The sequence below is a fragment of the Eumetopias jubatus genome, unplaced genomic scaffold (assembly GCF_037043125.1).
Source record: "Eumetopias jubatus isolate StellerSeaLion01/CBP00866 unplaced genomic scaffold, mEumJub1_p1.0 scaffold_9, whole genome shotgun sequence".
NCBI lineage: Eukaryota > Metazoa > Chordata > Mammalia > Carnivora > Otariidae > Eumetopias > Eumetopias jubatus.
Window position 1 is genome coordinate 2,755,197 of NW_028274815.1, and position 23,921 is coordinate 2,779,117.

Below are 23,921 nucleotides of genomic sequence, written 5' to 3' on the forward strand. Positions count from 1 at the left end.
TTGATTTGGAGGTGGTTTTCAGTGAAAGTATATAGTGTGTATCTAGATGATTGGGAAGACTTTCAACTGAGGAGGAAGGAGAGTATTTAGTTGCTTTGGTGCCAGAGTGTAAGAGTGTGTTCTGAGCGTTGGAGCAGGGTCTGTCCTGGAGCATTAGGGGAAGCGACACAGAGAGCACCTGTCTGCACTGGGGGGAGTAGCGTAGAGGGGCACTCATGGGGTTCAGTTGTGTAATAGCCGAATGTCGTATTTTAATAGAAAGAGGGCACAGGCATTGTGATGACATTGAGTTTATGCAATAGCCTGAGTGCCTTGTGTGGACTGGCCACTGAAATTCGTCATCCATGCCTTATTGACTTGTTATGTAAATCTGCTCGGGCCTCTGGGAGTTTTTGTATTAGTAACTTGACATCAATCAGTAGATTTAATTTCTTAGAGTGGATCAAAGTGTCTTTCTTAATGCATCATCGGAATAATGGCAAACCCAAGCACCTAGATTTTAAATGTCTTGGTTTGCAATCTCAGCTTCTGGGGAAAGAAGGTGATACGGAGCAGTGGAACCCCCATTCTCTTTTGTCCAGACATTAATGACGTGAGGTGGGCAGGGAGGGCCTGGGGGGAACAGACCCCCCGTTTGCTGAGTGTTTTCTCTGTCAGGTGCTGCGCTAGCCCTGCCACACGGGCCCGCCTCACCTCACGTGCACTCTTCACCCAGGGTGTCAACACCCAACTTGGTAGACCAGAAGCAAAGAGATAGGAGAGAGCGTAAGTAACCTGCTACCACCCTGTACTTAGGAAGTGGGGGAGCTTGGATTTGAACCCAGTTTTGAATGATCCAAGGCTGTGTTTTCTTCTGCCTGGTGAGACCATACGCTAGTTGTGCCTAATTTCTCAGGAGAGCTATTTACCGTGTCAGGTTCCATGGTCTGTTCCTTGTGACAGCAGGTGTTGTGTTACTCATGGCTACAAGAGTTTTCCTGCTATGACGTCCACACAGCACCATCTTTGCTTCCCATGTGACCCGAACAGAACTTCCTTGGCGTCTTTTCCTTATTGGCATGAAACGCCCCATGGAGTTGCAGGTTTTTGGCCCCAAAATCTAGCCTAGGTTTTTGAGGGATGAGGAAGAAAGGAGGCATTTTGTGTACATTATAACAGCTAGTAATAATAATAAAGAAACGATATCTAATTAACACTTCCTGGCCAGGAGGCCATGGTGATCTCTATCTGCTCTCGTGAACTCTAGTTTTATTTCGTGTTTCATTTCTCTGTTAATTTGGAAAATGAGTCATGTGATGTTTATTAGACACTGACTATATTAGTTTTCTTTTTGTGTGTTGTTTCTCCCTGCCCCCACTGTGGAATCCTTAGGGGGCTGAGCATGTGTCTTGGCATCATGTGTCCTTCACAGTGTCCAGGACAGTGCCTTATACACAATAAGTGTCTCATAACCATTTGTGGATTTGCTTTGAGTTACCGTGGCTAAGGTGCTTAAACTTAAGTCTCTCATCGTGGAGTAAAATGAAAATGACCTTGCAAAGTTGTAAGAGAGCATATTATTTTGAACATTTTTTTTTAAAGATTTTATTTATTTATTTGGCAGAGAGAGAGAGAGACAGGGAGAGAGGGAACACAAGCAGGGGGAGTGGGAGAGGGAGAAGCAGACTTCCCGCTGAGCAGGGAGCCCAATGCAGGGCTCGATGTCAGGACCCTGAGATCATGACCTGAGCCGAAGGCAGATGCCTAATGACTGAGCCACCCAGGCGCCCCTATTGTGAACATTATTTTTAAAATACAGATTTCTGATGTTTGATCATAAGGGTTTCTGTTATCATCTAACATTTCTTTGTGGTAAGATATATGTATATATAAAACATAACACTGGCCATTTTAACCATTTTTTTTCAAATTTTACCCTATATTTTATTTTTTAAATTTTTTTATTGTTATGTTAATCACCATATATTACACATTAGTTTTTGATGTAGTGTTCCATGATTCATTTTAAGCATTTTTAAGAGTACCATTCGGTGGTAACAAGCACCTTTGCAGTGCTGTGCGGCCGTCAGCTCTGTCTATGTGCAAACATTGCATCATCGCGAGCAGAATCTTGGTGCGCATCAGGCACGGACTCCTCATCACCGCCTCTCCCAGCCCCTCTCTGCTGTGGTTAGAACGGAGTTGGAACAGCGCGGGCCGGGAGGAGCTCTGTCAGCGTGGGTGTCAGGATCAGATATGGCTCACCTCCAGCCCAGGGAATGTGGACAAGTGGTTTATTTATGACGCATGCTACTGGTACAGAAGGGGGTGAAATCAAGAGCAGAATTAAAAAATAGAGCCGTGTTTTCCTCGGGCACCTCTTCATCCTCAGAATGCTTTAAATATGTTAATTCTACACTGATGGTAACTCTGACGATCTCTGACACTTCAGTAATATTTTCACCTTAAAATGGAATATCATCAACATTAATTAACTAATAAAGATGAAGTGTATACTTTTTACCTAGGTCAGATTGTGCTCATGGCACACTATTTTACCTAAATTGGAGGCTCGAGAACTGTCCGAGTGGAATATCCCACAAATATGCACATTAATAACACAAGGTAGAAACAAGTGAGATCATCCTTGGGGGCCGATGAGTAGTTGATGCTTTGCCCATCCAGTGGGAAGCGAGTGCTGGGGAAGCAGGAAGGCGGAGCGGCGCACACATCTGAAGGTGGGGCTCTATGAATGAAAACCCACAGGAGCAGCAGAGAATATAATGTGTCCTGTTCTGTAGAAAATACTTAATGAGAAGTGCAGGAGAACAATTTAGAGTAGGAAAGGTGTAGTGCCTGATGAACTGGGTGGAAAATGGGAGGAGCAAGGCCAGGTCAGAGCAGGAGAGGAAGCCCTGAAATGTCTGTACGGCAACTGGGAAAGTGAGGAATGGTTTATCTGACAGTGTCCTTCTTGCAGATAGTTGATTACTATATTTCCTTAATAATAGGAAAAATAAGATGAAAGTCCTTGTGAAGATAATGAAAGAAAGGTTTGTATCAAAAATTCTGTAATTTTTGTGTTTTGTATTCTGAAAACAGACCTAACAAGATAATCGGTGGATTCCAAATTCTTGCCAGGTGCTTTTTCGGGAAGATAACCTCTACGCCGCCCTCATACAGCGTAGTTTTGGTCCCACAGAGAGGAAGCAAACTCAGAGGGGAAGGAAACATGGTTAAGGCCTTTCAGATAGGCAGACAGATCCACCCGAGGGGCAGATAGGAAGCAGGAGGGCCAAGCTTCCACTTGTGTCATGTGTTAGGGAATGCCCTCTATAAGTTAGTTGCAAGCAGGCACCTGCAGATGCTCACTTGGGCTTTCCAGGAAGCCCTAAACCTTCACCTTCGGGCTCTGGCCCTTGGGCTAAGGATGAATATGTGTCAACATGTGGGGCCACAGGAGGATGGGCTCCCCACAGCTGCAATACTCCCAGCGCCCTGGGAAGGTGTGGCTCTGCTAGACAGCTGGCCCCACGTGGCAGGTAGGGGCATGTCCATCTCCATGGTCCTGCCCTCCTGGCAGTAGCTCTGTCCTTCACAGAATCAAAGTCTCACTGTTGGGGCACCTGGGTGGGGTGGCTCAGTCAGTTAAACATCTGACTCTTGATCTCAGCTCAGGTCTTGATCTCAGGGTCGTGAGTTCAAGCCCCGAGTTGGGCTCCACGCTGGGAGCAGAGTCTACTTAAAAAAAAGTCTCACTGTTATTTGTTAGATGATTAAGTGACCACGATGATTTTTGTCTAAGTATGCAAGATTTTATTTACTTATTCCTTAGTTCACTTAGACTCCTTGTCACTCTGTGGAAAACCTGGGCCATAAATACTAATATTTGGGAAGGTTACCTAATCAAAACCAGCATGGGAAAACCACTTGGGTTTTGACATGAGATCCACCTGCAGTAGAACGCTCCGTCCATCACTTCCCCCACGTGAACCTTGGGCTAACGCTGTAGAAAATCAGAGCTCAGTCTCTTCCTCTGAAGTTTGGTGGTTTATTTATAGCAAAATCAACCTCCAGTATTAGAGATAACATGTATGAAATGTGCTTGATGTTAGGATTTTTATTTATGTTCTCAGAGATAACTGAATTGTAAAAGAATCCTGACAGTACCTGGGGTGGGGCGCACACAGGAGGTGCAATACGGTCTGCGAATACACCTGTTGCATGCAGATGTGCGTGCAGCTTTGTGGAAGCAGATGCACCTGGTGCATGCAGATGTGCACACATCCATGTGGAAGTGAGTACACCTGTTGTGTGCAGGTGTGCATGTGGCCACGTGAAAGCAAGTACACCATTGCATGCAGATGCACCTGTCGTGTGCAGGTGTGCATGCAGCCACGTGAGCAAGTACACCATTGCGTGCAGATGCACCTGTCATGTGCAGGTGTGCATGCGGCCACGTGAAAGCAAGTACACCATTGCATGCAGATGCACCTGTTGTGTGCAGGTGTGCATGCAGCCACGTGGAAGTAAGTACACGATTGCATGCAGATGCACCTGTCGTGTGCAGGTGTGCATGCGGCCACGTGGAAGCAAGTACACCATTGCATGCAGATGTACCTGTCGTGTGCCGGTGTGCATGCGGCCACGTGGAAGCAAGTACACCATTGCATGCAGATGCACCTGTCGTGTGCAGGTGTGCATGCGGCCACGTGGAAGCAAGTATACCATTGCATGCAGATGCACCTGTCGTGTGCCGGTGTGCATGTGGCCACGTGGAAGTGCTGTATTCCTGTCCTAGCTCCTCTGTAAACTTTCGAGGTGCCCCTTGTTCAGTAAGTTTACCTCTCTGCACTTCATTAACCCAACCAACAATTATTTTACATATTTATAGATTTACTTACCTCAAAGTAATTGATTGAAAAATGGGTTTGCAAGTTCTTGAAAAGTGCAACTTATCTGTGTTTAAAATGGTGTTTGCAGTATTTTAATGAAAGCGTTTTTCAGTTGGAAATTAGACACTTGGCTGTTCCCACTTGCAATTGTTTCATTAAAATCAGTGTCACCAATTTTGTTATCTCAAATTCCGTCCTCTGGAATGTTTAGCAACTAGCTCATCTGCACTTTGCTGGGAAAGCAACCATGGGTGTTCAGGGAGATGTCCCTGGGAGCTCAGATAACAGTCTCTCAGACTTCAGTGTCAAGAAATTCTTTGGAAAATATATCGTTTGTTTGCCATATGTGTTCCTTGCTGTTAGTCTGAACATGCTGGTAAACATGATGGAGTGAAGAGGGCAAACTCTGGACACATGTAAGCTGCGTCTGGGGTGCAGTTTCCTGCCCTGGGACACATGTAAGCTGTGTCTGGGGTGCAGTTTCCTGCCCTGAGCCTCAGGTTCCTTATCTGCAAAATCGAGATAACTTCTAACCTGTGGAGTCCGTATAAAGATTAGAAATAGCCATGAAGTGCCTTCTCCAGTGGGAAGGGAGTAAATTTTAGGGACAGTTATTCTCCTCTCTGTGATTCCTACCAGAGGTTAAAATCCTTAGAAGGAAGAATTTCATTTTATTTATATTTTCATTTTTTGTTTCTTTTTCTTTGTTTAAAATTGTTTTTGAGAGAGAGAAAGAAAGAGAGAGGACAGGGGAGGAACAGAGGGAGAGGGAGAGAATCTCAAGCAGACTCCAGACCCAGTGCAGAGCCTGATGCAGGGCTTGATCCCACCACTCTGAGATCATGACCTGAGCTGAAAGCAAGAGTTGGCCACTTAACAGACTGAGCCACCAGGCGCCCCTGTATTTTCATTTTTCTCAGCACCAGTCACACAGAGTGCCTTACTCACTGTGGGCATTAGTGATTTTGTGAAATTGAATCTTCTTCTATGATATCCCATGTCTTAAAATTAAGAATACTTTACCAAATTATAAAAAATCATATTTATTATAGAATTATTAATAAATACAGATAAAAATAGTAAAAACATCCAATTCTTCTGCTTAGAATCCGTTTTCACTTTTGTGTATATTCTTTATTTTTTTAATTTTTTTCTTTATTTCTCTTAAGGCATAAAGAGAAGAGTAACAGATTAATGACATTCTTACTCATTTAGCAATGGAAAATAGACCAAGAATTCAGGGACATCCACAACACCTTCCAAGTTGAAGTCATATTTGCAGCCAAATAAAGGATAATCTCCTTTCTTCTGAAACTTCACAGTATATATCTCATTCCCAAATGATTCTGTTTCTGAAGCTTCAAGGCGTCTTATCAGTTCAAAGCTATTGGGAGTGGTACCAATAAAATAGCCTCCAGGGCTCAATCTCTCACAAGCATTTCTGAGCATCATGTCAGCCTGCTCTTAGGATTCAAATGAATGATGACAGACAAATTGACAACTGCAGATGTCAAAGCACATTTCTGGGTCAGGAAATTTGTTAATTAAAAGTTCCTTTGAACAATCAGCAGTTACAAATTCTGCATTGAAAATATATTTGTTATCACGACAACGATTTTTCATGTCCTCATACCGTTGCTGACACTGTTTGACAGAAACATCAGCAATATCTGTACAAACTAGCTTGTTAATTCTTCCCTTTTTCCACTTGAGCAAATCTCCACCTTTACCACATTCCAGGTCCAAAACAGTGATATCACTTTTTTTTTTTTCTGCCGTACCTTTTCTAAAAATTCCCCAATGAGGACGCTTTTCATCCAATTATTAAAGTTTCTTAGGTAAAAAATACGACTTCGGCTATGCTTCCAACTTCTTGTAGTTCATTACAACAACCAACTTCTTGTAGTTCATTATAGTGGGCAGCCACTGCTGAGCTGTGTCCCTCTTCTAAGTTTTTTTGCTTTTTCAGGAACATCTTCAAGTTCTATTTTTCTCTTTTTCTGTGTGCCATCTCCAGTAGAGGGTTCATCTTCTGGAAAATCATCAGTTTCCATTCTTCTTTTCCTTGAAATGCCTTCATCATCACCAGAACCTTTTTCCTCTGAGACAATTTCAGCATCAAGTTTTCTTTACTTGGTTGGAGTATCTTCCCCACAACTAGAACTTTCCTTTATAAGATCGTCTTCAAATTCCATTTTTTTCTCTTTTTTGGTGTGTCTCCTTGTCCACAGATAGGAGCCTTTTCAGAAAGCCCAGTCCCAGGAGTGGTTATGTTTTCATTAATACTGAGTGAAGACTCTGTTTCCAAATCTATTGATGCTTTTGCCTCTTCCAGAGAGATCTTTTCACACTCCTCTGCTTTTGCAGAATTTTCCATTTTTGATTACTTAAATAGATGGTAAAACTTCATGAACTAACACGACACAGCCATCCAAGCTTCTGTTTGCTCACTTTTGTGTATATTCTTAAGGGCTATTTTCCATTAATTTTTTTACATAGTGTCTTTTTTTAAAAAATTTTTTATTGTTATGTTAATCACCATATATTACATATTTGTTTTGGTGTAATGTTCCATGATTCATTGTTTGTTCATAACACCCAGTGCTCCACGCAGAATGTGCCCTCTTTAATACCCATCACCAGGCTAACCCATCCCCCCACCCTCCTCCCCTCCAGAAACCTCAGTTTGTTTTTCAGAGTCCATCATCTCTCCTGGTTCGTCTCCCCCTCTGACTTACTCCCCTTCATTCTTCCTCTCCTGCGATCTTCTTCTTTTTCTTTTTTCTTAAAATATGTTGCGTTATCTGTTTCAGAAGTACAGATCTGTGATTCAACAGTCTTGCACAATTCACAGCGCTCATCGTAGCACATATCTTCCCCAATGTCCATCACCCAGCCACCCCATCCCTCCCACCCCCGACCACTCCAGCAACCCTCAGTTTGTTCCTGAGATTAAGAATTCCTCATATCAGTGAGGTCATATGATACATGTCTTTCTCTGATTGACTTATTTCGCTCAGCATAACACCCTCCAGTTCCATCCACGTCGTTGCAAATGGCAAGATCTCATTCCTTTTGATGGCTGCATAATATTCCATTGTGTATATATACCACCTCTTCTTTATCCATTCATCTGTCGATGGACATCTTGGCTCTTTCCACAGTTTGGCTATTGTGGACATTGCTGCTATAAACATTGGGGTGCACATACCCCTTCGGGTCCCTACATTTGTGTCTTTGGGGTAAATACCCAGTAGTGCAATTGCTGGATCGAATGGTAGCTCTAATTTCAACTGTTTGAGGAACCTCCATACTGTTTTCCAGAGGGGTTGCACCAGCTTGCATTCCCACCAACAGTGTAGGAGGGTTCCCCTTTCTCCACATCCCCGCCAACATCTGTCATTCCCTGACTTGTTAACTTTAGCCATTCTGACGGGTGTGAGGTGGTATCTCATTGAGGTTTTGATTTGGATTTCCCTGATGCCGAGCGATGTTGAGCACTTTTTCATGTGCCTGTTGGCCATTTGGATGTCTTCTTTGGAAAAATGTCTGTTCATGTCTTCTGCCCATTTCTTGATTGGATTATTTGTTCTTTGGGTGTTGAGTTTGATAAGTTCTTTATAGATTTTGGATACTAGCCCTTTATCTGATATGTCATTTGCAAATATTTTCTCCCATTCTGTTGGTTGTCTTTTGGTTTTGTGGACTGTTTCTTTTGCGGTGCAAAAGCTTTTTATCTTGATGAAATCCCAATAGTTCATTTTTGCCCTGGCTTCCTGTGCCTTTGGTGATGTTTCTAGGAAGAAGTTGCTGCAGCTGAGGTCGAAGAGGTTGCTACCTGTGTTCTCCTTTAGGATTTGGATGGACTCCTGTCTCACGTTTAGGTCTTTCAACCATTTGGAGTCTATTTTTGTGTGTGGTGTAAGGAAATGGTCCAGTTTCATTCTTCTGCATGTGGCTGTCCAATTTTCCCAACACCATTTGTTGAAGAGACTGTCTTTTTTCCACTGGACATTCTTTCCTGCTTTGTCAAAGATGAGTTGACCATAGAGTTGAGGGTCCATTTCTGGGCTCTCGATTCTGTTCCATTGATCTATGTGTCTGTTTTTGTGCCAGTACCATACTGTCTTGATGATGACAGCTTTGTAATAGAGCTGGAAGTCCGGAATTGTGATGCCGCCAGCTTTGCTTTTCTTTTTCAAAATTCCGCTGGCTATTCTGGGTCTCTTCTGGTTCCATACAAATTTTAGGATTCTTTGTTCCATTTCTTTGAAAAAAGTGGATGGTATTTTGATGGGGATTGCATTGAATGTGTAGATTGCTCTAGGGAGCATTGACATCTTCACAATGTTGGTTCTGCCAATCCATGAGCATGGAACGTTTTTCCATTTCTTTGTGTCTTCTTCAATTTCTTTCATGAGTATTTTATAGTTTTCTGAGTACAGATCCTTTGCCTCTTTGGTTAAATTTATTCCTAGGTATCTTATGGTTTTGGGTGCAATTGTAAATGGGATCGACTCCTTGATTTGTCTCTCTTCTGTCTTGTTGTTGGTGTATAGGAATGCCACTGATTTCTGTGCATTGATTTTATAGCCTGCTACTTGACTGAATTCCTGTATGAGTTCTAGCAGTTTTGGGGTGGTGTCTTTTGGGTTTTCCACATACAGTATCATATCATCTGCAAAGAGTGAGAGTTTGACTTCCTCTTTGCCGATTAGGATGCCTTTGATTTCTTTTTGTTGTCTGATTGCTGTGGCTAGGACTTCTAATACTATGTTGAATAGCAGTGGTGAGAGTGGACATCCCTGCCGCGTTCCTGACCTTAGGGGAAAAGCTCTCAGCTTTTCCCCATTGAGAATGATATTCGCTGTAGGTTTTTCATAGATGGCTTTTATGATATTGAGGTATGTACCCTCTATCCCTATACTCTGAAGAGTTTTGATCAAGAAAGGATGCTGTACTTTGTCAAATGCTTTTTCTGCATCTATTGAGAGGATCATATGATTCTTGTTCTTTCCTTTGTTAATGTATTGTATCACATTGATTGATTTGCGGATGTTGAACCAGCCTTGCAGCCCAGGGATAAATCCCACTTGGTCGTGGTGAATAATCCTTTTAATGTACTGTTGGATCCTATTGGCTAGTATTTTGGTGAGAATTTTTGCATCCATGTTCATCAAGGATATTGGTCTGTAATTCTCTTTTTGATGGGATCTTTGTCTGATTTTGGGATCAAGGTAATGGTGGCCTCATAAAATGAATTTGGAAGTTTTCCTTCCATTTCTATTTTTTGGAACAGTTTCAAGAGAATAGGTATTAATTCTTCTTGAAATGTCTGATAGAATTCCCCTGGGAAGCCATCTGGCCTTGGGCTTTTGTTTGTTGGGAGATTTTTGATGACTGCTTCAATTTCCTTAGTGGTTATAGGTCTGTTCAGGTTTTCTATTTCTTCCTGGTTCAATTTTGGTAGTTGATACATCTCTAGGAATGCACCCATTTCTTCCAGGTTATCTAATTTGCTGGCATAGAGTTGCTCATAATATGTTCTTATAATTTTTGGATTTCTTTGGTGTTGGTTGTGATCTCTCCTCTTTCATTCATGAGTTTGTTGATTTGGGTCATTTCTTTTTTCTTTTTGATAGGTCTGGCCAGGGGTTTATCAATCTTGTTAATTCTTTCAAAGAACCAGCTCCTAGTTTCGTTGATCTGTTCTACTGTTCTTTTGGTTTCTAGTTCATTGATTTCTGCTCTGATCTTTATTATTTCTCTTTTCCTGCTGGGTTTAGGCTTTATTTGCTGTTCTTTCTCCAGCTCCTTTAGGTGTAGGGTTAGATTGTGTATTTGAGACCTTTCTTGTTTCTTGAGAAAGGCTTGTATCGCTATATACTTTCCTCTCAGGACTGCCTTTGCTGTATCCCAAAGATTTTGGACAGTTGTATTTTCATTTTCATTGGTTTCCATGAATTTTTTAAATTCTTCTTTAATTTCCTGGTTGACCCATTCATTCTTTAGTAGGATGCTCTTTAGCCTCCATGTATTTGAGTTCTTTCCGACTTTCCTCTTGTGATTGAGTTCTAGTTTCAAAGCATTGTGGTCTGAAAATATGCAGGGAATGATCCCAATCTTTTGGTACTGGTTGAGACCTGATTTGTGACCTAGGATGTGATCAATTCTGGAGAATGTTCCATGGGCACTAGAGAAGAATGTGTATTCCGTTGCTTTGGGATGGAATGTTCTGAATATGTCTGTGAAGTCCATTTGATCCAGTGTGTCATTTAAAGTCTTTATTTCCTTGTTGATCTTTTGCTTAGATGATCTGTCCATTTCAGTCAGGGGGGTGTTAAAGTCCCCCACTATTATTGTATTGTTGTCAATGTGTTTCTTTGCTTTTGTTATTAATTGCCTTATATAATTGGCTGCTCCCATGTTCGGGGCATAGATATTTACAATTGTTAGATCTTCTTGTTGGATAGACCCTTCAAGTAGGATATAGTGTCCTTCCTCATCTGTTATTACAGTCTTTGTTTTAAAATCTAGTTTGTCTGATATAAGGATTGCCACCCCAGCTTTCTTTTGGTGTCCATTAGCATGGTAAATGGTTTTCCACCCCCTCACTTTCAATCTGGGGGTGTCTTTGGGTCTAAAATGAGTCTCTTGCACGAACCATGAGAGATGATGGACTCTGAAAAACAAACTGAGGGTTCTAGAGGGGAGGGGGGTAGGGGGATGGGTTAGCCTGGTGATGGGTATTGAGGAGGGCACGTTCTGCATGGAGCACTGGGTGTTATGCACAAACAATGAATCGTGGAACACTGCACCAAAAACTAATGATGTAATATATGGTGATTAACATAACAATAAAAAAATTAACAAAAAATGAGATATTAAAATGAGTCTCTTGCAGACAGCATATGGATGGGTCTTGTGTTTTAATCCAATCTGAAAGCCTGTGTCTTTTGATTGGGGCATTGAGCCCATTTACATTCAGGGTAACTATTGAAAGGTATGAATTTAGTGCCATTGTATTGCCTGTAAGGTGACTGTTACTGTATGTTGTCTGTGTTCCTTTCTGATCTTTGCTGCGTTTAGGCTCTCTCTTTGCTTAGAGGACCCCTTTCAATATTTCTTGGAGGGCTGGTTTTGTGTTTGCAAATTCCTTTAGTTTTTGTTTGTTCTGGAAGCTTTTTATCTCTCCTTCTATTTTCAATGACAGCCTACCTGGATATAGTATTCATGGCTGCATATTTTTCTCATTTAGTGCTCTGAAGATATCTTGCCAGTCCTTTCTGGCCTGCCAGGTCTCTGTGGATAGGTCTGTTGCCAATCTAATATTTTTACCAATGTAGGTTACATATCTCTTCTCCCGAGCTGCTTTCAGGATTTTCTCTTTGTCTCTGAGACTCATAAGTTTTACTATTAGATGTCGGGTTGTTGACCTATTATTACTGATTTTGAGAGGGGTTCTCTGTGCCTCCTGGATTTTGATGCCTGTTTCCTTCCTCACATTAGGGAAGTTCTCTGCTATAATTTGCTCCAATATACCTTCTGCCCCTCTCTCTCTTTCTTCTTCTTCTGGGATCCCAATTATTCTAATGTTGTTTCGTCTTATCGAATCACTTATCTCTCGAATTCTGCCCTCGCGATCCTGTAGTTGTTTCTCCCTCTTTTTCTCAGCCTCTTTACTTTCCATCATTTGGTCTTCTATATCACTGATTCTCTCTTCTGCCTCATTTATCTTATCACTTAGTGCCCCCATTTTTGATTGCACCTCATCAATAGCCTTTTTGATTTCGACTTGGTTAGATTTTAGTTCTTTTATTTCTCCAGAAAGGGTTTCTCTAATAACTTCCACGCTTTTTTCAAGCCCAGCTAGTATCTTTAAAGTCATGATTCTGAACTCTAGGTCCGACATCGTACTAATGTCCGTATTGAGTAGGTCCCTGGCTGACGGTACTACCTCTTGTTCTTTTTGCTGAGGTGATTTTTTTCGTCTTGTCATTTTGTCCAGAGGAGAATAGATGAATGAGAGAACAAAATGCTAACAGGTTTACAACGTCCCCAGCAAATATACTGTATACAAATCAGAAAAGACCTGAAACCAGGGGAAAATAAAGGGAAGGAAAGAAAAAAGAAAGAGAAAAAAAAAAAGAAAAGAAAGAAAAGATAAAAACAAAAACAGAACAATACAAAAAAAGCAGAATGTGATCAAATATGATCAGGCTAGTGCATAGATCAGTGCCACACACTAGATTTTTGGCGTATTTTGGTCTGTTAGAAAAAAGTGCCTCCTAAAATTTTAAAGGAAGAAAGACATATATGTACAAAATAAGGGTTGATACAATGAAGGGATAGAAGATGACTGTAAAGATGAAAATTATAAAAAATTTTATAAAAGGACTTGATAAGATAAGAAGTTGTTTGAAAAAAGAAAGAAGATTTAAAAAAAAAAGAAAAAAGGGAGAGAATGTGATCAGGCAGGAGACTAGAACAGAGCCATACACTAGTGATTTAGGGTATATTTTTACCTGTTAGAAGAAACTGTATCTCAAAATTTTAAAGAGGGAACAACTTATATATATATGCCAAAAATAAGGGTAACTACTATGAAGGGATAAAATATGACTCTTCCAGTAAGTGGTCGCTTCTCTGTTCAGAGAGTTGTTGCTACTCTCCTCTTTGATCTCCTGTTGAGTTCGTAGGTGTTCAGAATGGTTTGAACCCTATTCAGCTGAATTCCTGAGACCAGACGAAGTCTAGGTCTCCTACTTCTCCGCCATCTTGCTCTGCCCCCCCTTTACATAGTGTCTTAAAGGGATTATGACTTTGCTGATAATAAAAAATATTTTAATACTATGAATCAATATTTAGGATATTTTCAGTATTTTAGAATTTTTCTTAGTATACTTCAGAATGGTGATTTTACTTATTAGAAATAGATTTAAACATTTTTGATCAGAGATGCCACTCACACTAAGAAAAGCCCCAAACAACCAACAAGACAACATACGAATCGTGCTTGTGTAGGGTTCCTTCAGAGCAATGTTACAGGTTTTGCTTTGGTTATCATCTGTTTTGACCCTTGCATCTCATGCCAGGATCAAAAAAGACAATTTCATTTCTCTTTTACTGGAATAAATATTCCATTTGATTTCTCATTAGGTATATATTGTTATTGTATATTTTCACTCTCAAGTGAAAACTTGAGAGGCTTGAGAAAACAGAAGGAATAATTTACCCAGTGATACATTTAAAAATGCAAAATAAAACCTAATCCATGAAACCAGATGTTAAATTATTCCATCCTGCGTTAGACTGATAGTAAGTCTCTGAAATGTATCAAAGAACACTGGGAATGCTCTAGGTGTGCATTTTGGTGGTTTTATTTAAGTTTTGCATTTTAGGGTATCACATGAACACACAGGTCACTTATGATTTAGAGGCATAGAGACAGATTGCCATAGTGACAATTTCCGGGTGCAGAGTGTGTAAAATGATGAAATGATGATTGTGATATTTTTTCCTCAAAGGCTTCAAATATCAAGCATAAAGTGATTAATAATAAGTGTAAAAAAAGGATCTTAAAGTAAGATTTTTAGCATATGTACTCATCGATTTATAAAATGATCTCTCACCTTTTAGAGGGGCATTCTGTGTGTTTTCTGACAACGTATGATGAGATCAAGCCAGAGTCCCTTCGAATGGGTGGTGATGGCAACTGTGGTCCACACCTCAAAACTGTTGAGCTTTTTTGGGTTAAATGCTGTCAGTGTGACAGAAAAATAGCAGATTTTGTCTGCCTTCAAAACATTTATATTGTAGCCTGTTGGAAAAACAAGAAAAAAATTATATCACACAACATATGACTAAAACTTATGTCTGTTAGTTATTAAACTTATTCCTTGAGATACATGTAAAGTTTTGTATATATATATTTGTCACCCACTCTAATAAAATCTTGATGTCTATAAATGGAAACATTTAGAATGCTAAGTGAACATTATAATCTGCTATCCAGTCTCTGATTTGGTGATGAAGAATTGAGAATCATTCTGTCTGCAGGTTATTTGCCCTTGGTTAGGATTAGAACACATCTCTAAGTGGCAAGGCTCCTGTCTTCTGCACAATGAGGTGCTGATGTGTTTTGGCAAGTTCATCATTTGATCTTCCTTCCCCGGGGAAGCGATGTTGATAGTGCGGGCAGTGGGAAGAAGCGGGGCCCAGGTGAGGGGAAGCAGCTGCAGATGGTCAGAGGATGGTCAGAAGATGGTCAGAGGATGCCTGTCTGTGCAGGTGTGAGCTCCTTGGTGGGGTGGCGCTGTGTTCCCCTGCAGCAGAGGGCTGGCCCTGGCTTCTCCTGAAGGAACGCTGTGCCGTGTGGCACTGATTCTCGTACTTGACCTCTGAGCTTGTTTCTGGTTTGATTTCTAGTCTCTCCCCAATGTCGATCTTCACCTGGTTCAGCAGTCTGAATCACCCATCTGGTCATTTCTTAGTGTTCTCCACTTTTAGCAACAGTGCTGGCTATTGTAATATGTCGCTTTCCCCAGTTGTCCCGTTATTTTGTATGTGCTTTCAGGTTTTCAATAACTCCCTGTTCTGTGTTTTTCCCTATTGAACGGTCACCTCCTGCTTGGAGCCTCCCTTCCTTACCTGACAAGGAGCATGGCTTGTTAAAAAAAATTCTTCACCAAACATGCCTGGGAATTTTAGGACTTGAGTTTGGCAGGAGAGAGAGAGGTTCGGCCCTCTCCTAGCTTCCAGTTTTCAGTGTTTGTGTTATTGAAAAGTTGGAAATTTCAAAATGCAATATGAATTTGGGTGAAGTCATAAGAAAATTGAAAAACAAAATAGAACAAAACAGTGGGTAATTTTGATCCCATAGTTATAGGAGTTAGCTATCATTGATAAAGGCTGTGTGCTTATTTTCTTAAAAAAAGAGAGTCGTATTCTATTTTATTTTCTGGTTTTCTTGACATTATGACTCCACCCAAATCCTGCTGTGCTTAGACATTCATTGAGAATCAAGTCTCATAGGACAAGGGGTTTGGAAGGAAACAGGCACTTGCCCTTGCAAGGTGACCTAAGTGGTCACCAAGGCTGGAAACAGTGGTCCTCATGCCCGACACGATCTGATAAGAAAAGTGAGTACTTGATACATCCCTCGCTATAAAATGAGTGACAAAACACTGAGACCTTTTAAAAAATAATCAAAGTAATGGTTTATATCAACTGACATGAATCATAGTTAAATGATTTAACATATTTAATAAACGCTAAGCTCAGAACATGAGGCATTTTCCTTTGCTTACAGCTACAGCTGGAAACACGGTGTAAGCATCTTGCTACGGTAAATGGGTGCACAAACCTGTAGCCGTGATTCGCTCTTGTTGTATGCTTTATCAGTCAATCAGGAGACGGTTTTCATTTAATTAACATTGCCAGAAATGCCAATAAAACCAGGGAGTTTTTGATCTAGCATTGTCTCTGACTCAGGGTTTTTGTGACAAAATGAAAACGGCATTGATTCTTTAATTGATTTTTGAAATTCATTGCCTGCCCAGTATCTTTCCCATTTTTTTCCTCTTTATTATCTTGATACCATTCTGTCACTACTGCTAAGTGTTTTATTGCTTTCCTGAAAGACGAGGTTCATATTGATCAACACTGGAGTCTCAAAAGCTAAGTGTAAGTCATCAATAATGCTAAGTGGGATTTGGTGAATTAAATATTAAGTAATGAAATTTTTAGGGAATTACATGGTTCTAGAAAAATAAGGCTTGGATTCTTCTATACATAGAAGATTCATTTGGATTCAAACAAAAAGAGAAATTTACACTTTAAAATAGAAGAGATGCTTTACCTTCAACTATATATATATATTTTTTTCTGTGTAATGGTCTTCATTAATAAAACATAATGTATTAAATATATGTTTTATAATAGGATGAACCAATCTATTTTTTCATGTGGGGAGCTCCATTGAAACACTTGTGTTGAACTCATGACAATTTTAGAAATCACAGTTAGGGACCTGGAGGGGGGACATGAAAGGCTGCATTCCAGTCTAGAGTAGCAGCAAGTAAGAAGATCGGCGAGTCATACGGAGAGTAAGCCTGGGGATCTATAGTTAGCAACACTGTATCGTTTACTTGAGAGCAGACCTTATGTGTCCGCGCCATACGTGCAAAGCAGCTGTCTATGCAAGATGGACACACTCATTAACTCATCTGCGGTCACCAAAGCAGCACTCCTTAAACACCACGAAGTTGTACCACCTGAATATACACAGTTGTTACTTGTCCGTTGTACCTCAGTGACGCTAGGAAGAGGCCCGCAGGTGCAGGCCAGTTTCTTCTACCGCTTTCTGTCTGGGAAGTGTCCACACTTCACTCCTGGTTTCTGGTCTGAGGACCCTCCTGCTCCCTGAGGGGCCTGCCCGTCCTCGCCCCTCTCCCAGCCTCGAGTGTGCAGCAGGGAGACTTCCCTCCAGCGGCTGCCTCTGGCGCAGGATGGCCCCCAGCTCCCTGCAGCTCCCGGCTGTGTCCAGTGTATCTCCGATGGGTCCGCACGCTTGTCACTGTGCAGGGAAGAAGGGAGGACCCATTCAGCCAGATGCTCAGGTAGGCGCCCTGCTCCTCATCAGCCGGTGCTCGGCTGTTCACTTATTAGTTTGTTTTCTCATTCAGCAGTTGTCTATGATGCTATCTGTTATAGAAAATTGATTTTTAGCAGATGGACAAAACTCTTTACTTGGAGCCATCTGCTAGGATATAGACAAGAACAGCACCAGGTGCAAGCAAACTCTTAATTAAAGGTGTCAGCTGAGGTACCTCCTGTGGGGTGAGAGCAAAACATTTAATAGAACTTTATGCCCAACTTATAATGCATAAGTAGCAGAAACAGGACCCAAGGGAGGGTCTTTCTGCATTCAGCAAGGTGGTCCCCTCAGCTGTGAGCCTAGCCCCAGAGTGGGGGGCTTTGTGGCCAATTTCTGTTCTCCACGGGTGGTCCTCTTCTCACACTCCTTCTAGTTTTAGGTGGACAGGTTTTTTTTTTTTTTAATTTATTTGTTTTAGAGAGAGAGAGAGAGAGTGGGGGGAGGGTCAGAGGGAGGTGGAGAGAAGCAGACTCCCCACTGAGCACAGAACCTGACGCAGGGCTTGGTCCCACAATGCATGAGATCATGACCTGAGCTGAAACCAAGAGTCAGACCCTCAACCGACCGCACCACCCAGAAATTAAAATATCACCACGTAGCGCACAAACCATTGCAGTCACAAAAGGAAAGCATTTTATTCACATTTACTTGGTTTTCCATGTGAGTTATAGAGAAGCTGTCTATAACTTTTAAAATGTATGAATTATTCTTAATTACAAAAATATACGTGGTCAGTTTACAATGTTTTGTATGGTACCAAGCAACCTGGAGTTTAGGTTTGTGTAATGTAGGGCCATAAATCTAATTTTTGGACACAGAAAGTAGCATTTTAAATTCTCATTTCTGGGAAAGCTTAATGAGAAACGTTTACTGGCTGCCTATACCACACTCTAGGAAGGTATTTTAGGTGAATTTATTACTTAGTTACCCACAATTGACAGTCATATTTTGGAGAAAAAAAGTATCTTCACCCATGAGTGGTTAGAGAAAAGAAAATCAAAAACAGGAAGAGGAAGGGAGCTGGAAGGTCCATGGGCCCTTTGAATTGACAATGAGATTGTTTAGGGGCCTTTTCTCTTGATTCCTCCACATTATCTTCTGTGAACCTGGCAGCTTTTCCCTGAGAGAAAGTGGAGATGAGAAATAGTCGGGTACCTGTAACTCAGAACCGAGGTCTGCTCCTAAGATTGTTCAGAGACGCCATCCGTGAAGCCATGTGATATCAAGTCAAGTAAAGGCATGTTCTTTATTCATCTTCGGGGTTTGTCTATATTGGTACCAAAGGAGGAGAATCCACAGCAGTGCAAAAAAAAAAAATGTTCTATAAATAAAATTCACATTTTTGCTTGTAAATAGAACGAGTATAGAGAAAACAGGCTTTTTTTTTTTTTGAACTTGTGATAAGTCAAAAACAGATTTATACCTCACATTGAAATGCTTTAAGTAATGCATTTCACAGACTGGCAAAGATCATGGGCAGAGAGTGCATGCGAATTTCAGCAAACCGTACATCTATTTGGGGTGGAGTCAAACACTCCTAAACATCCTTTGGTTCCATCCTCTGATTCAGAAGCCTCTGTGACATCCAACCTTCTTTGTCACTATTGTCCCAATGTGTGTCGTGAAGCCTACACACCTGCCACTGACCAACAGGCCTGATCAGGCCAGCAGCTGGCTCCCTGCCCAGGCCTTGTCCCTGGAGGATACTGGGTCTGCGGGATCTTCCAAGTCTGAGCCAGGGGTGTCTGGGTGGCTCAGTCGGTTGAGCCTGACTCTTGATTTTGGCTCAGGTTATGATCTCGGGGTTGGGGGATTGAGCCCCATGTAGGGCTCTATGCTCAGCGGGGAGTCTGCTTGAGATTCTCTCTCCCTCTGCTCTTCCCCCTGCTCATGTGTGCATGCGTACTCACTCTCTCTCACAAATAAATAAATCGTAAAAAAAAGTCTGAGCCAGAAGCACCCCTAGAAATGACTCTTATCCAATCCTTTCATATTGGAAACATCACCTTCTCTCAATATTGTGATTTTAGGAAATTTCCCTATTGCAATAGAAATTCCTGAAACCAGTTGCAGACATCCAGTGAGGGTGTACTCTGCGTTCAGAGCCTGTTCAGTTGCGCAAGGCTCCGTGCAAGGTTCAGAGACAGGACGGTGCAGGCTTAGTCGCTGGAGCATGAGTGGCCTCTGTCCTGTCCTGGGTCCTGCAGAAAGGCTGCCGCCTGTGGAGACCGAGTGTGCTCATGCTCCGTGCAGGTTTATTTGCTCTTCCTCAAGCCCTCGGATGCTTGGGTGGCTCACCTGCATCTTTCGGTGACAATGATCTTGTCCACATCTTCATCTACACGTTCCAGGACTGGCTTTTCTACCCTTTTCCAGCCTGTGTGTTTCTAAAAGTAAATAAAGGTGGCCCTTCAGCGGCTTCTGGTAATTTTTTAGAACTCTGGGATGAAAGTCAGGTATGGCACTTCTGGATGCGAGCAAGGTAGAGGTGGCCATTTTGGCCTGGAGAGACCCCTAGGATGCCCTCTTGCTCAGCATCCTGAGGTTGCCTTTGAGTCAGACTGTGGCTTCAAGCCCCAGAGGAAGACACATGCCCTTATTTCCTAAATGAGCCCATCCTCCATCCTTCTCCAAAATTTCTTTTCTTGCCACTTGTGAGGGTCTCTGTGCCTGTGATTTCTGTCTGCCTTGTCAGTGTCATTACTCTTCCCCCGACTCATGGACGTTTGTCTTGCTGTCCAGTAGCAGAGGTGCCTGCTTTGAGAAGTTGTCCTGGCCATCCAGCACGGGGGCCTCCAGCACGGCCGTCCAGCAGGTGTACTCGCCTGTCTTCATTCGCTGACCTAGGGAGCTCGTCGTCATTTGCTTTGTGCATAGCCCCATGTCAGGGCGCTACAGGAGACCCTTCCACTCTCATCCTGTCTCTCCCCATTGGCCCCACCCCTGCCTCTCCTAGAGCTGCTGCCCTGTGGTGGGTAGACTCAGCGAACATTTCTCATCTGCTGTTCTATCCTTCAATTTTTCTTGACACTGTGTATCCATCTCTCGGTCATCAAACTCCTCCATTCCTTGACAGGACACTCTCCTGTCCCAACAGCCTGTTGACTTCTCTCTCTCGGCCCACCCCCAAGCAGAGACCTCACATTCTGTCACTCTGGTTCTCCTCTCTGTTGCTTCCCTCATGGGGACTTTACCCTAATGACTGAAATTATTTAAACTGTGTTAACCTTCCCCTCTGGTCCCCCTTCTGTTTCCAAATGCCATTTCAGCCCCTTGTCTTTAATGGAACCTTGGATGACCTCAGTTCTTCCAGACCCTCATAGCACGTAGAACCTTGTGATGTTTATGAGCCTCTGCATTTCCACTTAGATGTCCCCTCAAATAGGACATGTCCTCAATGCCACTCGGTTCCTCCTTGTCTCTGTCATGGCACCTTTGTTCTTCCCTAAAAAGGTACCACTCGGTGTCTACTTTCCAATGTCCCTGGATCTGAGTCTTCCCTCTGGTCTGTGCCTCAGTGCTGATTGACATTGGTCAACTCCTGGCATCATACTGCTCTCCTGACTCTGTTTACACCTTTTCCCCTTTAACTATGTCCCTGCTCTTTTCAAACCTTTACTGTCCCTACCTAAGTCTGACCACTTCTGTGAAACCATCATTGACACTCCAAACTTTGTCAGTTTTTGAGATTCCTGCCCAACTTATTCTGTGTTAACGAGGTTATTATACACGGTATTAACACTGAATTTTGTAGATCTGTTATTTGCTGTCTCACGGGGCATGCATTTCCTATTTGTTAATTAGTCCCTCAGTACAACCATATATTTCTTCTTCGTAAAGACCACACCTTACGTTCCCTGCAGCCCTCAGCAGTGACCAGTAGAGCCGAGGGCACATAGTAGGTACTCAAAAGGTAATTGGTGATTGGCTACATTTGAGATTTTCAGGAAACAGACATTTAAAATGAGAATCAGAATTTGTTTTCTGTCTCTGCAGCTGACATTTCTCTCTGTTTTTAGAGAGGAGCTGTTCCCCTTTTTCTCCTTTGTGCCTAATTTACTGAGGAGCTACTTTCTATTCTGTTGTATGTGTTGCCCCTTATTTTGTTTCTTGGCTTCTGATTTTTAAAACTCCACCTTAAGGATGACAGCAAATCCACAAAGGAAGGACTCAGCAGGAGCAGACACATTTTTTAGAAACATTTTCTTATCTTGCTTGCACTTGATTTTTCCAAGAGGTCGTAGTTATTACATTATCATCAATATTTACTGAAATCCTGGCCATTTTCCTAGTAAATAATTTTTTTTTTTTTAAATTTCACATGTTCCTCCCACCCACCTCCCCCCTGGTAACCATCTGTTTGTTCTCTGTAGTTAAGAGTTTGTTTCTTGGTTTGTCTCTTTTTTTCCCTTTGTTCATTTGTTTTGTTTCTTAAATTCCACATATGAGTGAAGTCATACAGTATCTGTCTTGCTCTGACTTATTTCACTTAGCATTATACTCTTTAGGGTTATCCATGCCATTGCAAATGATAAGATTTCATTATTTTTTTATGGCTTAGTAATATTTCATTGTATACATACTACTTCTTTACCCGTTCATCAATCTATGGACACAGGCTGTTTCCATAATTTGGCTACTATAAATAATGCTGCAATAAACATAGTGGTTCATGTATCCCTTTGAATTAGTGTTTTTGTATTTTGGGTAAATACCAGCAGTGCGATTAATGGATCAGAGGGTAGTTCTATTTTTTAACTTTTTGAGGAGACTCCGTATCGTTTTCCAGAGTGGCTGCACCGGTTTGCATTCCCACCAACAGTGCACGAGGCTCCTTTTTCTCTGCATCCTCACCAACACTTTTAGTTTGTGTTTTTGATTTTAGTCATTCTGACAGGTGTGATGTGATTGATATCTCATCGTGGTTTTGTTTTGCATTTCCCTGATGATCAGTGATGTTGGGCATCTTTTTATGTGTCTGTTGGCCATTTGTATCTTGTCTTTGGAGAAATGTCTGCTCATGTCTTTTGCCCATCTTTAATTGGATTATTTGGGGTTTTTTTTGAGTGTTGAGTTGTATATGTTCTTCATATATTTTGAATACTAACCCTTAATCAGATATGTCATTCAGTAGGTTGCCTTTTAGTTTTGTTGATTGTTTCCTTCGGAAGGTTTTTATTTTGATGTAGTCCCAACAGTTTATTTTTGCTTTTGTTTCCCTTGTCTCAGGAGTCATCTAGAGGAAAAAAGTTGTTATGGCTGATGTCAGAGAAATTACTGCCTGTGCTCTCTTCTAGGATTTTTATGGTTTCAGTTCTCGCATCTAGGTCCTTTGTCCATTTTGAGTTCATTTTTGTGTATGGTGTAAGAAAGTGGTCCAGTTTCATTCTTTTGCATGTTGCTGACCAGTTTACCCAACACCATTTGTTGAAGAGACTGTCTTTGTTCCATTGCATAGTCTTGACTCCCTTGCTGAAGATTAATTAACCATATAATCATGGTTTATTTCTGGGCTTTCTATTCTGTCCATTTTTGTGCCAGTACCATGCTGTCTTGTTGACTACAGCTGTGTAATTTTTTTGATTTATTTATTTTCATCTGAGAGAGGGGGAGGGGCAAAGGGAGAGGAGGGAGAGTATTTTTGATTCCTTTAAATTTTTTATTGTTATGTTAATCACCATACATTACATCATTAGTTTGTGACATAGTGTTCCATGATTCATTGTTTATGCATAACACCCAGTGCTCCACGCAGAGCATGCCCTCTTTAATACCCATCACCAGGCTAACCCATCCCCCCACCCCCCTCCCCTCTGGAACCCTCAGTCCGTTTCTCAGAGTCCATAGTCTCTCATGGTTCATCTCCCCCTCCAATTTCCCCCGCTTCATTCTTCCAGAGGGAGAGTCTTTTAAGCAGACTCAGTGCTGAGCACGGAGCCTGATGTAGAGCTCGATCTCATGACCTTGAGATCATGACCTGAGCTGAAACCAAGAGCTGGATGCTCAACTGACTGCACCACTCAGGTTCTCCCAACAGCTCTGTCCTATAACTTGAAGTCTGGAATTGTGATGTCTCTAGCTTTGCTTTTCCTTTCCAAGATTGTTTTGGGGCACTGGGTGGCTCAGATGGTTAAGCATCTGCCTTTGGCTCAGGTCATGATCCCAGGGTCCTGGGATCGAGTCCCAATTCAGGCTCCTTGCTCAGCAGGGAGCCTGCTTCTCCCTCTCCTTCTGCCTCTCCCCCTGCTTGTTCTCTCTCTGTCTCTCTCGCAAATGAATATATAAAATCTTAAAAAAAAAAAAAGATTGTTTGGCTATTTTGGGTCTTTTGTGGTTCCACACAAATTTTAGTGTTATTTGTTCTAGTTGATGTGAAAAATCCTGCTGTT

The 23,921-nt window shown here is 41.8% G+C and overlaps 1 protein-coding gene and 1 pseudogene across 1 annotated transcript in view; one reads left to right on the plus strand and one right to left on the minus strand.

Moving 5' to 3' along the window:
- DCDC2C (doublecortin domain containing 2C) overlaps positions 1–23,921 on the plus strand; it is a 123,208-nt gene that overhangs the window by 58,746 nt on the left and 40,541 nt on the right. The gene's annotated exons all lie outside the window — the stretch shown is intronic.
- On the minus strand, positions 6,078–7,251 carry LOC148163494 (mRNA cap guanine-N(7) methyltransferase pseudogene; annotated as a pseudogene).